General features: G+C 40.4%; 1 protein-coding gene across 2 annotated transcripts in view; it reads right to left on the reverse strand.

Annotated features, from left to right (window-relative positions):
* Window positions 1-19,395, reverse strand: part of GNA14 (G protein subunit alpha 14) — a 199,934-nt gene that overhangs the window by 113,610 nt on the left and 66,929 nt on the right. Inside the window, exon 1 of one of the 2 annotated variants that reach the window (XM_061425585.1) lies at window positions 2,296-2,482. The exons of the other annotated variant lie outside the window; for it this stretch is intronic. The gene's annotated coding sequence lies outside the window, so the exon portion shown is untranslated. Of the gene's footprint in view, window positions 1-2,295; window positions 2,483-19,395 lie in introns of those variants that run through there. 2 annotated transcript variants of the gene reach the window in all.

Raw genomic sequence — 19,395 nt, forward strand, 5'->3', positions numbered from 1 at the left:
GATTCAAAGAACCATGGTGGATCCATCCAGATGGATGCTATGGTGGGGAAGGGGAGAGGCCATGAGCTTACAGATGACATTGATAAAAGCAATCCAATTCCAAGCACCACATCTAGGGAAGGTTTTATTTTTATTATTAGTTTCTTAACCTAATGGACCAAGGTTTTAGAACGGAAGAAAGTGGACTCATCAAAAAACTGGACTGTTCCAGGCCACACCCAAAGCATCACAACACATCTCCATTTGCATTAGCAAACCTGAGAGAACCAGCCTTCCTCCTCTTCACAGCTGAGGCTGGTCACCACCGTATGCTCTCAGGGGCCCCACTTCTCTCTCCCAACCAGTCCCAGGTTTCTCAAATCAGAAGCTTGATTAGAAACTGCCATGTAACTAATACACTACACACACACATTCCATGGGTCCCTTTCCTTTCTCATTATGGGACTCAAGTAGGGTTCTCAAGGTCATGACCCTTTCACAGCCCTTGATTTTGACATGTGTTACAGTCAATGTAGAAATAAACTGCCCTGTGCCTGAGGCCAAGGAGGCACATGATAAAAGCATATACGGAAGAGATGAACAAACGAAGTGAATAAGGAAGAATGGAGAAGGGAGAGAGAAAAAAGGATGATAGATGCATAGAAAAAGAAGCAAATGACTCAGTGGGACTGTGTTACCACAGTCAGCCACAACTCCCAGACTTACTATACCCAAGAGTATAATCATTCTGGCCCACTTGGAAAACAACCAGAACACGACGTGTATCAGTAAAATCACAGTCAAGTTAGAGAAGACCATCGTGGCCTTCCCAATGTTTCGTGTACCAGGGCCAAGTCCAGACATTTTACTGAGCACTCTCACTCCATAATTACTCAAACAATGTTTCATTAAGAACAAAATATCAGCTAGCAGGGAATATGAATGGCCCACAATAGGGAGCCTTTTTGGCAGGGGATAAAACTGTCTTTTCAACGAGTAACAAAAATATGATAGAAAAACAAGAACAGGCCTGGATAAATGGTACAAAGAAGTCAGCTAAGTTTAAAACTGTTCTTCCTCCAGTGGAACAAGGGGTACAGTGGCTAATAGATCATTATTTCACGAGAGAAAAGGGTAAGTTACCTTTCAACACTAGACAATCCCTAATCAAGAATAAGAGAGGAAAAAAACACTTTCTAAAAAAACCAGGTTATCATTTGCATAATATCTTTACATTAGCAGCTTATAATCACACTTTTGACGAGAGAATCAGAAGGGACTTTAGGGATTATTTTACCAACCCCCCCTCAACTTGCCAATGAACTCAAAAAGCTAAATGACTTCCCTGGGGCCATGTAACAATTTAGAACCGCAACCCAGGACTCCCTCTCCAAGTCTCATATTTTCCACATGGCACCATTTCATTCCTCCCTTTATAATTCTCCAACCTCTGAAATCTGTCTCAGTATTCCAGTCTCTGAGGTTTCTGTTACAAAGCTAATTTTTTTATTAAGAAAATTAAGAATATTAATCTAAATTGGATAGTCTGTAATAGGAAGTGTGATTAATACTCAGGTGTGATAATGGTGTTTTGTTTCTATATAAAAATGTTAACTAAAAGGCATTAGAGTTGCCATGCTATGATGTCTGCAATTAACTTTCAAATGGCTCAGCAAAACAGAAAAGATAGATATGAATATAGATGGATAGAAAGATATCACAAAATGTTTACAATTATTGAATTTAGATGGAAGAAAGGGGGTCTTTATTATACCATGGGCTTTATTATTTTTATAACTGTTGCAAAATAAAAATAAGGAAACGTAGATATATTTTCAAAAATCATTATTTTAAAGCATTTCCAATTTTGAGTAACAGACTTCAACCCTGTGCCCAGCTGCTCAGACATTTCATGTGACACAGCTAAGCAGGTCTTCCAGGGAAGGGGGTTTCAGGGGTTCCCAGACAGTATGTCTAAACCTAAAGGCATCAAAATCATGTCTAGGAAGTGTGTATAGGGAGTGGTAGAAACCAGGAGAGGCTGTCCACTCAGCATAGATGGGGAGGCGTTACATCCAGATGCAATGGTTGCCACTCCTCCCATAAAAGGCTGCTGTGGGGATGGAGTCTGAGGCCTGCCTTCTACTGCAAGGCAGAAGAAGCCTATAAGAAACAGAATTCAGACACTCACTACCTTTGTTTTCCTCTGCATTCTAAAGCAGCAACTTCCCAGCATCTAAGCCCATGCTGAATCTCCCCTAGGAAGTACCATTAGTGAAAATGGAAACCCTCCCCTGAGCAGATGGGGCTGAGTACCTGGGTCTCCTCCAGTGCTGCCTGCCTTTGTTCTTTCTCTTCTCTTTGAGCCTGATTTAAAGTCTTCTGCTCTTAACACTTTCACATGAACCAGAGGAAATATCGTCTCTCGGGATTCTTGGCTCTTCTCCACAAATTCCTCTGAGTCTCAATTCATATTACTCCAGAGAGCTCCCTCAGCCAGAATAATAATTCTCAAATGTTTAGTCTTCCCTCCCAGAGCTTTCACAAACACAAACTTAGATCAGAGTTCTTTTCCAGAGTTTTTACATGGAGATTTAAACAAGGTTCACAAGTGTCACGTTGCACTCTTTAAAATATATGGTATCTTTCCCTGTAGGCCTCCAAAGGCACCTCCATGCAGGGCCAGACAATAAGGATGGGGCTTGGTTAAGCTGATCACACCTGGTCTCAGCCGTCCCAATCTGTGGGGTCATAATGCCTTCCCAGACTAGTTGAGCAAACTTGTTTACTGGGATGTAGAAATCCCTCTGCAGAGGTCAAACAGAGGATAAGAAATATTTCAAAGAGGAAGAAGGATGAGGGTGAATTAGAAAAACCACTATTACAAGGCAAGCAAGTTATCCCAATATTTCACAGCTTAACAATTGTTTATCCATCAACAGAAAAAAGGATAAACAAAATATGGTATATACATACAGTGGAATATTATTTAGCTGTAAAAAGGAAGGCTACTCCAATACATGCTACAACACAGATGAACTTTAAAAACATTATGCCAAGTGAAATAGATCAGCCATAAAAAGGGAAAATACGTGATTCCACTTACATGAAGTACCTTGCTAGAATAGCAAATTCACAGAAACAGAATGTATCCATAGAATAAAGGTTTCCAGGGGTTGGTGCAAGAGGAATGGAGAGTTATTGTTTAATGGGTACAGATTTTCTCTTTGGGATAATGGAAAAGTTCTGTAAATGGATGGTGGTGACGGTCACCCATTTTGTAAATGTACTTAATGACTGAGTTGTACATCTTAAAATGGCTAAGATATATACAAGACGTATATAGATTTTATCACAGTAAAAAATTGTGGTGCTCACTTTGGCAGCACACATATGAACACTAAAATTGGTATATACAGAGATCAGCAGGATAACATGAAATTAATGAAGCATTCCATATCTTTATAAAAGTGAATCATTACGCTATACATCTGAAACCAAAATAATATTGTAAATCAACTGTACTTCAATTTTTAAAAAGTGTTTAATAATATTTTCTATCCCTTAAGTCAATGCTTAGCACAAAACCCAGGAAGCTAAGATGTGATTCCACTCTCCTTCAGCTAGCTAGCTTATTATTATACTGCTGCTGCTGCTAAGTTGCTTAGGTCATGTCTGACTCTGTGCGACCCCATAGACGGCAGCCCACCAGGCTCCCCCATCCCTGGGATTCTCCAGGCAAGAACACTGGAGTGGGTTGCCATTGCCTTCTCCAATGCATGAAAGTGAAAAGTGAAAGTGAAGTCACTCAGTCGTGTCGGACTCCTAGTCACCCCATGGTCTGCGGCCTACCAGGCTCCTCCATCCATGGGATTTTCCAGGCAAGAGTACTGGAGTGGGTTCTAACAAACATCAAATCTATATCTTATTTTCCTGTTGCCTAGTTTCTACCAGTCAAATAGGGCCTTACAAACAGCTTTTCTTTCTTAGGAAATCTCTCCCCTTCAGCATTGCTTCATCTTTCACTTTAGAATAAAGCTCAACATTGTATTACTGACTTTCTTAGGAGGATTTCAAAGCCTGATGAACGAGGAAGTTTTTAATCCACAGGCAAATTTTCAGCCACCTGAATTCTCTATATATACATATATTTAGAAATGATTCCCTCTAATGTCCTATGAGTCTTTATCTGGAATGGCTGCCTGTGAGACTTTGTTAGAAAACTTAAGCAGTTGTAAAAAAAAAAAGTAAAATTATAGGCTAACACTATGAATTCAATATATAAGGTTTTGGTGAAGGTAGAGTTCAATACCATGAAGCACTGATGTTGCAAAAGGCTTTTTTGTTAGTCATGAGGATCTAATGTCACCATGACGGGATTTAGTGCTTCTCTAGATATGAGGAGATGCAAGGATTGAGATCATAAAATCTGTTCCTCTGTTCAGTTCAGTCGCACAGTCATGTCTAAGTCTGTGACCCTATGGACAGCAGCACGCCAGGCTTCCCTGTCCATCAACAACTCCCAGAGCTTACTCAAACTAATGTCCATCTAGTCAGTGATGCCATCCAACTATCGCATCTTCTGTCATCCCCTTCTCCTCCCGTCTCCAATCATTCCCAGAATCTGGGTCTTTTCAAATGAGTCAGTTCTTCACATAAGGTAGCCAAGGTATTGGAGCTTCAGCTTCAGCATCAGTCCTGCCAATGAATATTTAAGACTGATTTCCTTTAGGATGGACTTACTGGATCTCCTTGCAGTCCAGGGGACTCTCAAGAGTCTTCTCCAACACCACAGTTCAAAAGCTTCAATTCTTCAGTGCTCAGCTTTCTTTATAGTCCAACTCTCACATCCATACATGACTACTGGAAAAACCATAGCTTTAACTAGACGGATCTTTGTTGACAAAGTAATCTCTCTGCTTTTGAATATGCTGTTTAGGTTGGTCATAGCTTTTCTTCCAAGGAGCAAATGTTTTTTTTTAAATTTCATGGCTGCAATCACCATCTGCAGTGATTTTGGAGCCCAAGGAAATAACGTCTCTCACTGTTTCCATTGTTTTCCCATCTATTTACCATGAAGTGATGGGACCAGATGCCATGATCTTAGTTTTCTGAATGTTGAGTTTTAAGCCAACCTTTTCACTCTCCTCTTTCACTTTCATCAAGAGGCTCTCTAGTTCCTCTTCACTTTCTGCCATAAGGGTGGTGTCACCTGCACATCTGAGGTTATTGATATTTCTCCCGGCAATCTTGATTCCAGCTTGTGCTTCTTCCAATCCAGCGTTTCTCATGATGTACTCTGCATATAAGATAAATAAGCAGGGTGACAATATACAGCCTTGATGGACTCCTTTCCCTATTTGGAACCAGTCTGTTGTTCCATGTCCAGTTCTAACTGTTGCTTCCTGACCTGCATATAGGTTTCTCACAAGGCAGGTCAGGTGGTCTGGTATTCCCATCTCTTGAAGAATTTTCCACAGTTTATTGTGATCCACACAGTCAAAGGCTTTGGCATAGTCAGTAAAGCAGAAGCAGATGTTTTTCTGGAACTCTCCTGCTTTTTTGACGATCCAACAGATATTGGCAATTTGATCTCTGGTTCTGCTACCTTTTCTAAATCCAGAAGTTCACAGTTCATGTACTGTTGAAGTCTGGCTTGGAGGATTTTGAGCCTTACTTTACTAGCGTGTGAGATGACTGCAATTGTGTGGTAGTTTGAACATTCTTTGGGATCGCGTTTCTTTGGGATTGGAATGAAAACTGATCTTTTCCAGTCCTGTGGCCACTGCTGAGTTTTCCAAATTTGCTGGCCTATTGAGTGCAGCACTTTCACAGCATCATCTTTTAGGATTTGAAATAGCTCAACTGGAATTCCATCACCTCCACTAGTTTGGTTGTAGTGATGCTTCCTAAGGCCCACTTGACTTCATATTCCAGGATGTCTGGCTCTAGGTGACTGATCACTCCATTATGGTTATCTGGATCATGAAGATCTTTTTTGTATAGTTCTTCTGTATATTCTTTCTGCCTTTTCTTAATATCTGTTAGGTCTATACCATTTCTGTCCTTTACTGTGCCCATCTTTGCATGAAATGGTCCCTTGGTAGCTCTAATATTTCTTGAAGAGATCTCTAGTCTTTCCCATTCTATTGTTTTCCTCTGTTTCTTTGCACTGATCACTGAGTAAGGCTTTCTTATCTCTCCTTGCTATTCTTTGGAACTCTGCATTCAAATGGGTATATCTTTTCTTTTCTCCTTTGCCTTTAGCTTCTCTTCTTTTCTCAGCTATTTGTAAGGCCTCCCCATGCAACCATTTTGCCTTTTTGCCATTTCTTTTTCTTGGTGATGGTTGTGATCATTGCCTCTTGTACAATGTCATGAACCTCTGTCTATAGTTCTTTAGGCACTCTGTCTATCAGATCTAATCCCTTGAATCTATTTGTCACTTCCACTGTGACAAATTTGATTTAGGGATTTGATTTAGGTCATACCTTAATCGTCTAGCAGTTTTCCCTACTTTATTCAATTTCAGTCTGAATTTTGCAATAAGGAGTTCATGATCTGCACCACAGTCAGCTCCCAGTCTTGTTTTTGCTGACTGTATGGAGCTTCTCCATCTTTGGCTGCAAGGAATATAATCAATCTGATTTTGGTACTGACTACCTGGTGATGTCCATGTGTAGAGTCTTCTCTTGTGTTGTTGGAAGAGGGTGTTTGCTGTGACCAGTGCGTTCTCTTGGCAAAACTCTGTTAAGCCTTTGCCCTCCTACGTTTTGTACTCCAAGGCCAAATTTGCCTGTTACTCCAGGTATTTCTTGACTTCCTACTTTTGCATTCCAGTCTCCTATAATGAAAAGGACATCTTTTTTTAGAGTTAGTTCTAGATGATCTTGTAAGTCTTCATAGAACTGTTCAACTTCAGCTTCTTCAGCATTACTGGTTGGGGCATAGACTTGGATTACTGTGATATTGAATGGTTTGCCTTGGAAACGAACAGAGATCATTCAAGTACTGCATTTTGGACTCTTGTTTACTATGATGGCTATTCCATTTCTTTTAAGGGATTCTTGCTCACAGTAGTAGATATAATGGTCATCTGTTCCTGCTGCTGCTACTGCTGCTAAGTCGCTTCAGTCGTGTCCGACTCTTGTGCGACCCCATAGACGGAAGCCCACCAGGCTCCTGTGTCCCTGGGATTCTCCAGGCAAGAACACTGGAGTGGGTTGCCATTGCCTTCTCCAATGCATGAAAGTGAAAAGTGAAAGGGAAGTTGCTCAGTCGTGTCCGACTCTTAGTGACCCCATGGACTGCAGCCCACCAGGCTCCTCCATCCATGGGATTTTCCAGGCAAGAGTACTGGAGTGGGGTGCCATTGCCTTCTCTGCATCTGTTCCTAAAAGCATCCAAATATCTGAAGACCTGTCCCACCAGATTACCTGGAACACAGAGTGTCTCACTCTACCCTGAACTCTCTCAGGGGTTGTTGAAGGTCAACAGCTATAGCAACAGGGGATTCAATCTCCTTAGAGGCAGATGGCAAATGCCTTTGTTGTTCAGTCTTTGACAATGCTCTTGGTAAGTGCCAATTTGTAGTTGACATATATTTGCAGTGTTTATATATATATATATAAACACTAGCATGTGGCAAAAGTGCCACATGCCAGAACATACCTATTAGCTACCAAATACTGCTGGAAATTTTACCAAAAATAACATACTTGTGTCTATTTGGTAGGTGGCGAGTTGGGAGGTGGCATCAAAATCTATACATGCTTATCACAATGTGTTGCACATACAAATTTTTTAAATGCCATATGTATTTCATGCTTGATTCAAACTATATTTACAACCATTCTTGATACTAAAACCTAATTTTTAAAACTATAATATCAAATAACTTTATAATTTTTGTTTTATTTTTTAAAATGAAATTCCAGTTAAGCCACCTCACTCCCAGTATTTAATATAAAATACTGGGACTCATTCTAACTAGGCTCACTTTAAGTAGTCTTTTCCCTGAATCAACCATTTTCAGATCATGGAGCCTCCTAAAGGTTTTAACTAGTGGATTCCAACCCCAGAGTTAGAGCCCTATGCCAGATTTCTAGGTTTCTGGGAGCAGACACGGGTACCTGTTCTCAAATGCTCAGCAAATTCAGTCAGCCAACTGGGCATCTGGATTGTTCACACAAATGCAATAGCTCCGTGGCAATGGATTAAAGTATCGATTCTCACCATGTACCACTGTTCCGCAAATGTAAACCTAGGGGCTAAACCCAAGGAAGGGAGAGATTTGTGGATCAAGGGGGTGTCATCATCTCAACTTGATGTAGACCCTTGTTCCCCTCAAACCTCATGCTGTATCAATACTATCATTTGGAGGGAGGTACTGAATCAGTTTCCTTAGAATGTGAGTCTGTTTCCATGGTGACAAGAGTGTACTCCTTTAAACCACAGGACAAATGAATGGAGCATTCAGTAAATCAAGTGATTTCTGGGCATTTTCAAAGCCCTGGAACAGACCAACATTGGCTGTAAGTCTTACCAAACACTGATTTTCATTTCTAAAAGTGCTGAGGAAGCCAAAAATAGATAAATATATGAGAACTGCATCCCAAACCAATATTGACCCTGGATCAAGTGTAAAATATGCCCGATTCTCAGAAGGGCTTATCTTGTCAAATGAAATTACACTGGCTTCACCTTGGATGGCACTGACATTGTAATTGTCATGCATTCAAGCAGAACAAGCAATAGGCAACAAAATGTTAATGAGATTTTTCCTATCAGTCTAACTGAAGTGGTGCTCTCTAAATACCAAGGATTGTTAATCTCATGTTTTCAAATGGTGACGATGAGCTCAAGAATCTAAGTAAATAATTTTTTAAGTCTACATGATCCTTTCTTTTGTGAACCACCTATTGGACAATTTTCTATGGAGTGCAACTTTGAGTCATGTCTCTGTATGTTAGTTTGATAGAGTTCATATAGACTTGCTTTAAAGAAAGACTAGCATTACTTTTACAGACTCTTAAGCAGACTTTACTTGAAGTCGATGGCCATGGATTATGAAGAATCTTGTCAAAAACTTCAATTTTCACAAAACAATATCAAACCCACCATTTGGTGGGTTTGGTGGGTTTCAGCTCATTTGGTGTGTTTATCTTTAAAATATGAATCTGCCCTTATTCAACAACAAAAAACCCTCATCAAAGAATATGTCTCAAGGTAACTTCCATCAGATCCTTATCAAATTCTTTTCTTAAGAAATGTCCACAGATAATCATTTAATGAACACACCTTCCACCTCTTCCTCTGAAGAAGTGGTTCTCAATCCTGACCACACTTTAGAATCATCTGAAGTGTTTAAGACAGAAAGTACCTTGAGGGATTTTGATTTAATTGGTCCAAAATGGGGTCCAGGCAGGATATTTTTGGAAAGCCCCACCCCCGTGAGTCTAAGGTACAGCCCAGGTTGAAGACTAGCAATATCCAGAGGCTATTAGAATCTAGTGAGTTCACTTTTTAAAGCACGTACTATTATACAAGTTATACATAAACACGGGCTTTCCAGGTAGCGCTAGTGCTAAAGAACCAGCCTGCCAATACAGGAGATCCCAAAGACTCGGGTTCAACTCCTGTGTGGGGAAGATGCCTTGGAGGAGGGCATGACAAGCCACTTCAGTATTCTTGCCTAGACAACCCCATGGACAGAGGAGCCTGGCGGGCTACTGTCCATAGGGCCACAAAGAGTCGGACACGACTGAAGCAACTTAGCATGCACACGCACATGTACATAAACACATTTCTCCTTTTTTAAAAAGTTAACACGTGACATTTAAATTCTGCCTTGTCCACCTCCACTTCTCCCCTCACCTCCAGTCCTCTCTCAGTGATGGGCACGCTTCTAGAAAATTTTCTATTTATTTGCATATATATGTATTTTCACAGGTATATTGGTGAATATACATATATATGAAAATACATGTACATTTCATTTTTCAAAATAATTTTTTAACATATGTCATAGCACACATATTATTCCGCTGCTCTATTTTCACTTAACAACATGCCTTTGAGCTCTTTTCATTGAGTACTTCTCTGTCTCATTATCTGTAACTGGTACACAGTAGGAACATGCCAAAGTTACTTTTAGAAGCCATTCCTCTAAATCTGTGCCATCCAATATGGTAGCCACTAGCTACAAGTGGCTATCAAATACTTGAGTCAGGCTGGCATGAGCTGAGATGTGTCATAAAATACATGCCAGATTTTGAATACTATTAATACTAAGAAAAAATATATATATATATCTCATTAGTAATTTTTTACCTTAATTGCATATTGAAAGGAAAACATGTTAGATGTACTGGATCAAATAAAATATGGCATTAAAATCAATTTCACCTGTTGCCTTTTATTTCTGTCAATGCAGTGATTAAAAAACATAACACTACTTATATGGTTCCTATCATATTTCTATTGAATGGCTCTGTTTTAAAAGATGGGTATTTAGGATATTTGCAGTTCATTTGAAATTACAAAGGAAGTGTCCCACCCATGGTTCTCAATAGGGAGCAATTTTGCCCCCCAGGTGACATTTGGCAATGTCTAGATCAGCCCTGGGATTTCTTTGCAGGGAATGATGCTGAAGCTGAAACTCCAGTACTTTGGCCACCTCATGCGAAGAGTTGACTCATTGGAAAAGACTCTGATGCTGGCAGGGATTGGGGGCAGGAGGAGAAGGGGGCGACAGAGGATGAGATGGCTGGATGGCATCACCGACTCGATGGATGTGTGTCTGAGTGAACTCCGGGAGTTGGTGACGGACAGGGAGGCCTGGCGTGCTGCGATTCATGGGGTCGCACAGAGTCGGACATGACTGAGCGACTGAACTGAACTGAACTGAAGACACAGTTTTGGTTGTCACAACTGGGCACACCACTGGGATCTAGTGGGTAGAGGGATGCTGCTAAACATTCTATGATGCACACAGCCCCCACAATAAAGAATCATCTGGCCCAAAATATTAATAGTGCTATGGTTGAAAAACCAAGTTATGCACGAATCATTGTCCACATGTGGGAGTTGTTTCTCAAAGGTAGACCTGAAGTCAAAAAATTGCCTGTGCTTTTAAAACATTTATGGACAGAACAAAACTGCCCTCCAGAGTGGTGATGCCAGTCAGCATATCTCAACAGAAGTGCATGAAAATACTAAAATTAATCATTAATAGACAAATAAACCTAGCCAAGAAAAGCTCAAAAGGCTTCAAAAGTGTCCACTCAATATTCTGAGTTCTTACTATCATCAACAGGAATGACAACACAATTCTAAGTCCCAGAGTTTTAAGTAATATTTGGAAGTTTATCCTATTCCCATCCTTTTCAAAACTGTGTTCTTTGCTCTCAGAACACAATTCATGTGGGGTCCTGGCACAGTTAATTTGTAACTAAATCAAACAACTAGTCTATCTCTCTGCTTTCAACTATGGCTAAAATTTGAATCTTGGGAGAGTGAACTGCAAGCCTAAAATACTTTGCCAGTGTTTTAAGAATTATTTGTATTTATCTTACACCCATACCCAGAACCCCAGAGCACTGTTTTCCAAGCAGTGTTAGTCGCTCAGTCGTGTCTGACTCTTGGCAACCCCATGGACTGTAGCCCGCCAGGCTCCTCTGACCACAGAATTCTCCAGGCAAGAATACTGGAGAGGGTTGCCATTTCTTTCTGCAGCAAATGTCACCCATAAGATGACCTCCATGTGTGGTAACTGATAATACAAGTCACGCACCATGACCAGGCATTTGTTCTTAAATGTACCATATATTTATTAGTTACAGATGATTTTGACAAAGCAGCATGTAGAAATATGTTACAGATCCCAATCTGTTCTGCAAATCCAGAGGAAATGCATTGTCCCCATACTTACATTTTACTAATCTTTTTCAGAAAGCAGGATTATTAACCTTCTCCTATTTTCAACTTCCACATTTACAAAAATGCACACCGTAGCAAACACAGTTCCTGTTCCAAGTTCTCAGCATGACAAATGTAGTCTACAGCCATAAAGTTTTTTAGGAGAACTGTGACTCTTCCAAGCTTCCTCTGTTATGAACTCCTCATAAAGAACTAATTTTAACTTTCTTCCTGGAGTGAATTTGAATCATGAATTCATTCTCAGTATGAGAGCGTGCAAAATGAGACGAGTACTAGAAACAGTTACAATTTGTTCTGACTTGCCACCATTTCCCTCCACAGGTTTTAAAAGGTATGTTTTGGGGTTTTCTGGGTAAAGTATTCAAACTGGGGCCAGCAAGAGTTCTCATGACCTTTATCATGTCTTGGTATAAATTGATATTTATTGACTTTCCTTTTTGGGGCCTGAAAGATAACAGATAATAAAAGAAAAAATGAAGGGGAGGAAGAGGAGAAAGAATTAAGCTGGACTGGAAACTCCTAGAGGAAAGAGATTCATCTTTATTGTTTATCATTCCATTCACAGCTTCTAGCCCAGTTCTCACATAGCTAACCTAACTCAAACATGTGATTAAAGAATGCAAGATGGAATACATACTATCACATATAAAAGAGATACCCAACAAAGACCTACTGTATAGCACAGGGAACTATACTCAAGATTTTGTAATAACCTATCAGAGAAAAGAATCCGGAAAAGAATATATATGTGTAAACACATACATATGTATAACTGAATCACTGTCCTGTGTATCTGAAACTAACAGATACAGTAAATCCTCTATATGCCAATTTCAAAAAAAAATAAAAAAAATTCAAGATGGAGAAAAATAATTACCTGGATTAAAAAAGCACACAGATTAAAATACTGATTCAGAAAAACAAATGAGCACGTGGCCAAACTGGGAGTACTGGATAGGCTGGCGGGAGGTAAGCAGAGCCTCAGGCAGCACCGGGGGTAGAGGAGGTGAGTAGGCACGGTAAAGCCTCCCGGGATCTGTCAGGGGGCCCTCCCTTGTTCTCCTGCTGCTCACTCTTTGCAGCCTGCTCAGAGCAAACAGGGCTGTGCCCAGAAGACCCTCTTTGGCTGGCCCAGTGGAGACGGCACAGATACAATTTAGAAATCAGAATGACTCTTCAGAAAACCTTCATGGGATTCTATTTGTAAACAGAATGTCCCATCACTTCTGAGATCAGCAGAGAACCCTCTCCTACTTGATAGTTTCAGGTTGAACTTCACATCAAACAAGTTCATCAACACCCAGGCAGCAAGGACCTCCTATTCAGCCAAGTCTTGATGAGAAACCTAAGTCCCATATGCACACTCTGATTTCATAACAAGCTACTGCTCCAGATGTATTCTTTTTTTATTTGCTTTTTTAGCCACACCTCAAGCATGTGGAATCTTAGTTCCCCTACCAGGGCTCACACTTCTGCCCTCAGCACTGGGAGCTCGTAGTCTTAACCACTGGACCACCAGGGAAGTCCTCCAGATGCATTTTAGGCTGAATATCCAGGCTCTAGTATCTCTTTTGCCTGTGATTTTTTTTTTTTTTTTTCCAAATGGGATAGAAGAAATGCTTCTTCCCCATAGAAAGTGGCTTGAATGTACTTGTGCTATAATAGTAACAACATCTCAGGTGTGCTCTTATCTTGATCCTGGCAGTGAGGTAGTAACTAACATGAGGCGCTAAGAGGTTGGCACAGTAGCATTGAGGCCACTGGTACTTTGGTGTCTTAAGATGGCACAACTGGTAAACAGAAGTATACATTGCCAGATGTGGCTGGGTTTTAGCTGCTCCTCTCCTGGGCTGGAGGGGCCAGAATTGTCCCACCCAACAGGGTTCCTGAGCAGCTACTATGTCAGGTCCTGTGAAATGGCTATAAGATGGACATGGTCCCTGCTCCCAGGGAGCATAGAGAATGGTGAGGGATAGATAACGCGACAGAAGTTATGCCTTTAATGTAGACAAGTAAATATGCATGCTCTTAATTCTAAAATAATGTCCCCCTCAATTTTTTGTCACTTTGAGACGTATTCTACATACTATAAGGTTGATCCATCATTGTGTACAATTCAGTGGTTTTGTGTATGTGTCAAGTTGTGCAATCACTACTTGATTGCACATAATATCATCTTAGAACATTTCCACTATCCCAAAAGGAAATCTTGGACCCATCAGCAGAGATTCCCCAGGCCCACATCATGCCAGCTCAGGCAACCACTAACCCACTTTCTATTTTTAGAGATTTGCCTATCCTGAACACTTCAGAGTAGGATCATGTAACATGTGGCCCCAAGGCAGGGGGCCCGGGTTCAATTCCTAGGCAGGGAACTAGATCCCACATGCTGTAACTAAGAATTTGCATGCCACGACTAAGACCCAGCGCAGTCAAATAAATAAATAAATTTTTTAAAAAGATAAGGAGCCAATGTAGGATCTTGTAAAGAAAGAGTACAAGAAAATTGGGAGATAGCTTAAGTCAAGAATGTCAAGAAGGACAGGAGCCAGTGAGGTCAAATGCTGAGCAGGAGTGAAAACAGACCAAGAGGAGATGGGGACTTGGCCCAGGTGGAGCAGTGGTAAAGAATCGGCCTGCAATGCAGGAGACCTGGTTCAGTCCCTGGGTTGGGAAGATACCCTGGAGTAGGAAATGGCAACCCACTCCAGTATTCTTGCCTGGAAAATTCCATGGACAGAAGAGCCTGGCGGGCTACAGTCCATGGGGTCGTAGAGAGTCAGACACGACTGAGCACGCATGTACTTTGTCTTTGTCATACAGGCCTCAAAGAGAGCAGGATGAGCACAGTGGCTGAGCAGAAAAAAGCAGTGTTTAGCAAACATAAAGTTCTCTGAATGCTTAGAAGTGAACTGGAGAACAAGCTGTTGGTCGCTTGAAGACATAAACAGATCAAAGGAATTTCTTTTCAGCAACAAGAACCATTTAGAGGAAATCAGTCAGACAGGGGAGTGAGTCTGAAGATCAAGGCAAGAAGAAGCATCACTGAAGGAGCAGGGTGAGAGGAGGAGGAAGAACGCAGATGGAGTTTTGGAAAAGGTAAAAAGCGCTCATGTCCACTGAGGCTCCAAGTGATGCTCATTTAGGCCATGGAGTTATTCTGGAGTGGTGGGCACAGTGGCTAAGGGCATGCAAGGTCTCATGCTGTTGGATTGAGACCAGAAATAGTGGTGAGTGGCAGGGAGGGCCTGGCTGCCACTGGACTCTCCCATAAACACCATCTCAGGAGTGGCCCAAACACTGAGGTGACCCAGGGTTTCCCGAACTAGGTGCGAAAAAGTACCCACAGAATGTTGAAGAAGTGAAGTCTTGCTAAGAATTCAGACTGGATATACAGAAAAGCAAAACAAAACTAGAGGGAAAGACTGGGAGACTAGGCACACAAAGGCCCCAAAATACAGCACAGGGCAAAGGCCATGTGCTGTACTTTGTGCTGCTTACATGTTACAAGCAGTTAATAGTCAAATGAGAAGAAATACTTATTTTGCCATTTTTATGTAACCCCAACAGTGTAGTCATTTGGGTAAATGGTAAGCATTATGTCAACTCACAAGTGGGAAGAGACATAGAAATATTAAAATATAGCAACTGATTTCCTTCAACCCTTTCACTTTTCAATTCCATCATTCATTCAGTCATTCTGGTATTCCTACAACATGCTAGTTTCTGGAGGATGAGAATATAAAAAGAGTAGAATGCAGTTTACTCAACCTGAAACTAAAGCTTTGTCCAGAGAATTTGAATTCAATGAGTTTGAGGCCTCTGTTTATAGACAAACCAAGAAAATAGTCATTGGTCCTTTTTTTTCAGGAGCTAGAAGGTGGTCACAGATGGACTGAAGAAAGTCAGAAACCCCTGACTTTGTTGCTAGGGTGTCATATTATAGGCAAATCTGTCTTCACTTGGAGTGTATTTACACTGTGGGAATGTTGGTATTCTAGCAGAACTCTGAGGAGCAATTCAAAGAGGTGGCTGAGATCAGAGGACTTGGTGAAAGCCCTAAGCAGCACGAACTGGAAAGTTTATGAAAACTTCCCAGCTTAAGCAGCAAAATCAGGCCATTTGGAAAACTACAGTTGGTTTTCAATGGCAGTGAGTGATTTTTTGGCCAAAAAAGTGATTGAAAAAAGGACAGTGATAGTGACAACAAATGTTTCACACACACACACCAAAAAAAAAAAAAAGGCAGAAGAAAGAGACTTAACTTGGAGAGAGAAGGGATTATAAAATGTGTCCATAAAAGTACTTAGACTGGGAAATATATTAAAAAAAAAATTCAGACAAATCTTTCATCTTCCTCCTATAAACTTTCAGACATTTCTCTCTTTCCTCCTCCTCTCTTTCTTTCATAAAATGAGAACAAACATATATTCTTAATTCTACAGACTATGTAATGAGATAGTCATTTCAAGTACATTCCAAAAGATACCTTACAAGAGGCAGCTTTGCTTCAAAATGCAATAAACTGACCTCTGACCTGGGACCCAAGGTTTTTAAAAATATTTACGTTAGAGTCACACTCTGTAATTAAAAACTGAAATTAACTAGCTACAAATAAAAAAATCAAATTGGTTTGAATTAGCCAAGGTAATGAAGTCTATCAAAGACATTAAATATTTTAAAGCAGTCAATTAGCCTAAAAGGCATTCTATGCCTCGCAAATCTTGTAAAAACCTGCTGCCTGTGTGTCTCCTGGGGACTCTGCACATTTTAAAAATGAGGTCAAGCCAGATCCAAATAGAAGGGTGAACACAGAATGCTTCTGAATGTTTTGGGGTCATAATTTAATGAGCTATAGTAATAATTTACTAAATGTTCCATTGGTAGTTTTGTGGAGATAATATTGCAGGGAGACAAGCACAGGTCTGTAAGTGATTAGGAACTGCAGGTAGAAGCCATGAATAATAAGCCCGTTATTAACACACTGTTAGTGTTAAATGAATACTTAGTGAGTTATTTCAGCTAAAATTAGTTTATAGGTTACTTTAATACCCTGCTTGAAAATTACTTTCCTCAAACCTTGAAAACTTCAAGAGAATAATCTAGGTTAAACCTTTCTGTATAAAGAATGTTGGAGATGTAGAAAGGGGAACATTGATAGTGAAGATCTAGGTTTCAGCTTCCACTGGGATGTAATCGACTTGCTTTCAAGGGGTTGAATGTAAATAAGCTGGCTCCACTTCCCAGGGCACCTGCAGGCTCTGTGAGGGAGTGAAGTGGGGAGGAGGGACGGTAAAGGGATAAGCAGTAGAACGAGAAAGATCTTTCACCAAAACCTCTAAGAGACTCATATCCTTGATGTCAGGTGGAGAACCATCAAAGTTCAAAGACAGTCAGTGGCCAAAAACAACTGGACTCCTTGTCTCCTCCAGGCGTTACCATTTGTTTATTTAAACCTGTACCTGCTTCTCTATGGTCACTAGATCAGAGGTGGGGGAAACATTTGGGTGTTGACATACTGCTAGTTTCAGCTCAGGGATGAAGGGAATGCAACACAATCTGCCTAGTGAAAGAGTGGACCTGCAGGGAACACAGGGGACAAGGTGGCACTGAATATAAACAAGGGTTTGGTGTAAAAACTAGTCTCAGCAACAAAAGAATATGCTTGACTTTATGGGTATTTACAGTGTAAGGATAAAGACAAAGCAAGATACATGCTATATTTCTGAACTAAAGAACCTGTTTGGTAATTTCAAGTGAAATGAAGAGGCCCTGCTCAAGCAGTAAAGAACCCATCTGCAATGCAGGAGACATGGGTTCGATCCCTGTTAGGAAGATCCCCTAGAGGTGGAAATGACAACCCGCTCCAGTATTCTTGCCTGGATAATCCCATGGACAAAGAAGCCTGGCAGGTTACAGTCTATAGAGTCACCAAGAACCAGACACAACTGAGCATGCACGCATGCACACAGACAGCTAAAGTACACAGGAGCAGTACTGCTAAGAGTAACAAAAGAAACAACATTTACACAATCTGGAATCCATATATTGTATATACTGGGTTTTTTTCTTTTAATTTGAATAGATGGGAACATAAGGATTTCACACTTCATGCTGTTACTCAACATTTAGGCTTGGAGTTTTGGTCCAGGCAAGGTGCAGAAAGTAGCTGCTGGAGTCCCATTTGATTTCAAATCTGGCTAAAATCCAAGTTTCTCAACTTCAAGTTCAATATCATGAAAACTAGACATTGCTTCCTTCTAGAATGTAGGGCTCCTACTGAAATATCAAATTTGCCTAAACTTTCCACATGGAAAAAAAAAAAAGAAAACTGAATCCAGGTCTTACTTAAGAGTGCTGTTATTTGGTAGAAACAAATACAATACTGTAAAGCAACTATCCTTCAATTAAAAATAAATAAATTTTAAAAAAAGAAGAGTACTGTTGATCAACCCTTTCTACTTAGGATCACCTAGATGATTTTTTTTTTAACTAATGATGTCTGTGCCCCAACTCAGGCTACTTGAATTACAATGTTTAGAGACAAACCCAGGTTATAATTTTTTAGTTACCTGCGCAATTCTAAGAGACCATTAAGTTTAAAAATCTCTGTTTTAGAAGAAAGCCACCCCATCTCATAGAAATTATCACTTGCTATTGGTTTTAATACTAGAAAGCTCAGAACCCGCCATAGATAATCTGGTTTAATTGGTCAGAGTGGTAGGGGCTGGAAACTGGGATATTCTTCAGGTAATTTTAATGTAACACTAATAGTATAAGTACTATTTTTGGCAACACTCTTGTTGTTTAGTCACTTAGTTGTGTCTGATGCTTTGCAATCCCAGAGACCGTAGCCTGCCAGCCTCCTCTGTCCATGGAATTCTCTGGGCAAGAATACTAGAGTGGGTTGCCACTTCCTTCTCCTGGGGATCTTCCTGAACCAGGGATCAAACCCATGTCTCTTGCGTCTCCTGCTTTGGCAGGCAGATTCTTTACCACTGAGCCACCAGGGAAGCCATTATGACAATACAGTCATACCTAAAGACCCTTGTCAGAGGTGGACTGACTAAAACTGGGGGCGGGGGACAGCACCAGGTGGTGCTATCCGTGGTGCTGAAATGCCACTGCAAGGAATTTTTAATTGGTAATGACAAGCATTTATTTTAAACATGATGAAACAAAATCTATTATTGCACATTTTTCTTTTTTAATTTTTTATTTTTAATTGGAGGATAATTTCTTTACAATATTGTGTTGGTTTCTGCCATACATCCACATGAATCAGCCATAGGTATACATATGTCCCCTCCCTCTTGAACCTCCTTGCGTATTTTTAAATTGAGAAACATAAAAGTTCTTCTAAGCACAGAACTACTGCTGTGTATTTTCAGTTCTATATTATGACTTGTTAAAGGAGAGAGATCTTGAAAGAAAAAGGATGCTTTGCTATTTTCTCAACGATCAGATAGAGTGAAG

Source organism: Bos javanicus, chromosome 8 (genome assembly GCF_032452875.1).
Source record: "Bos javanicus breed banteng chromosome 8, ARS-OSU_banteng_1.0, whole genome shotgun sequence".
NCBI classification, from domain to species: Eukaryota; Metazoa; Chordata; class Mammalia; order Artiodactyla; family Bovidae; genus Bos; species Bos javanicus.